The 2,253-nt window shown below is 46.3% G+C and overlaps 1 pseudogene; it reads left to right on the top strand.

Moving 5' to 3' along the window:
* Nucleotides 1–1,188: 1,188 nt before the first annotated feature.
* Nucleotides 1,189–1,647, top strand: LOC103591003 (annotated as a pseudogene).
* The last annotated feature ends 606 nt before the right edge of the window (nucleotides 1,648–2,253 follow it).

The raw sequence follows: 2,253 nt of genomic DNA, 5'->3' as shown, positions 1-2,253 counted from the left end.
CCTGACATGTCCTAACTTTTCAACCTCTGGCAAATAACTACTACAGTCCGGTTTCTCCATCAGTAAATGGGCTGAGAGGGGAGTGTGGGGGGAGTTTGTGAGGAGTAAGTCAGATGGGTGGAAGCAGCCCAGTCTGTAACCGCTTCCTCTCAGAGCTGGGTGCTTTGATGCTGCTGCCTCTGAAATGTCACGATTTACCTCTTCTCTTCGAGCATTACCATGTGCACAATGGGCTGAATTGTTGTCTAAGTTTCAGAAGTCCTTCCTAGGTTGCCACAACCATAAACCCATCACGTTGCTCTTTTCTGCTTTCTTAGTCTTCTGCGCTGGTGGTGTATTGCTGACACCTAAGTTGTCCCATGACCATTCAGGACTAAAAGGTGGAAAAAGAAAGAGAGTTAAGCACTAGTACCAAGGTCCAATGGACTGTGCTTGAGTCCCAGTTTGCTGGCTGCATGGCAGTACTCAGTCTCTCTTTGAGTCTTGGGTTCTGTCCCTACCAAAGTGGGTGACCAATAATACCTATTTACAGGGTTTGTGTGAATACTAAATTGTTATCACAGAAAAAGTGCTTAGAAGAGTGCCTGGCCCCTGCTGAGAGTTTATTAACGATACTGTTAGTGTCAAAGGACATAGTGAGCCCTAGAACAAAAACACTTCTCATGTAGGGGTTGGATCATGCATTGGTGGTAAATTCAGGACTTGGGGAGAGCCAGCAACATTTCCACAACTAGAAGAGTGTCAGACACTGTGAGGATTCAATTCCCTAGAAGAGAGGAGGGTCTTTCCATATTATCCTGCTTCTTACAGTAAACCAGAGAATGGGACATTGGGAGACTCCAATTCCATGTTCTTTTCTTTGAAATTAACTTATGGAAAGAGAAAGGATCTCATTCCCTAGAAGAGAGGAGGGTCTTTCCATATTATCCTGCTTCTTACAGTAAACCAGAGAATGGGACACTGGGAGACTCCAATTCCATGTTCTTTTCTTTGAAATTAACTTATGGAAAGAGAAAGGATCTCCTAAACCAGCAAGTTATGCCAAGAAAAATCATAATGCCCCTTCCTGAGGCTCTATCAGTTCATTTTTAAAGTATTGCAGTGAAAATAACTGAAGCTGGCTGCCGGTCTCAGCTTCCACAGCACAGGGTCGCACAGCCACCCCCAGCCCCAATAGCTTCCCAGACCATGGCCAACCTCAAGTGCACCTTCATTGCCATCAAGCTGGATGGCGTGTAGCCTGACCTAGTGGGCGAGGTCATCAAGTGCTTCGAGCAGAAGGGATTCTGCCTTGTAGCCATGAAATTCCTTGGGGCCTCCGAGGAGCACCTGAAGCAGTACTTCATTGACCTTAAAGACCATCCTTTCTTCCCGGGGCTGGTGACGCACATGAACTCAGGGCCAGTTGTGGTCATGGTCTGGGAGGCACTGACTGTGGTGAAGACAGGCTGAGTGATGCTTGGGGAGACCAATCTAGCAGGCCCTAAGCCAGGCACCATTCATGGGTACTTCTGCATTCAAGTTGGCAGGAGCATCATTCACGGCAGTGATTCAGTAAAAAGTGCTGAAAAAGAAACCAGCCTATGGTTTAAGACTGAAAAATTGGTCGACTACAAGTCCTATGCTTATGACTGGGCCTGTGAATGAGGTGGACAAAGCAGCAGTCCCCTCAGTACCACTCGATGTGTCCCTGGACACAGCTCTTCATTCCACTGACTTGGAAACAATGGATCTATCATTCTTTTCTAAAGCATATTTACCAATAAAGCTCTTGGAAACTAGGGGGGAGAAAAAAAAGCAGAAGAAAATGACTGACGCTGTGGGTATAACCAGAAATACAGTCACTTTCAGAGGGCAAGATCAAAGTGAAAGAAAACCTGCCCCTAAAATCTCCCACTCTCTGAAATGCATCAAGAGCCCTGAGCTTTGACAATCTGGTTTCAGACCCCACAGCCAGGTGCTTCTGTCTCCCCTGCCAAGAAGGGACAGGGATGAGTGGCAAGCAAAATGCTGACTTTGGGCCTAAGATCAGCACTAATTACTGTAATTCTTAAACCAGAGGAGAACCAGAACCCGGCCTGAGTTATCACCCAATCTCCTTAATAAATGTGGACAGGGAAATCTCAGGAAAGGTGCTGGCTAATAGGCTGGAACAGATATTCCCACACCAAATCCATCCCAATCAGGTGGATTTATCTGGAAAGGACAGTCAGGCAATAATGGGAAGCAATTATTACATGCAGTGCAGTGAAC

This window comes from Galeopterus variegatus, unplaced genomic scaffold (genome assembly GCF_000696425.1).
Source record: "Galeopterus variegatus unplaced genomic scaffold, G_variegatus-3.0.2 Scaffold911, whole genome shotgun sequence".
NCBI classification, from domain to species: Eukaryota; Metazoa; Chordata; class Mammalia; order Dermoptera; family Cynocephalidae; genus Galeopterus; species Galeopterus variegatus.
Note: the sequence above shows the minus strand (reverse complement) of the source record. Positions and strands in the feature narration are given on the sequence as shown.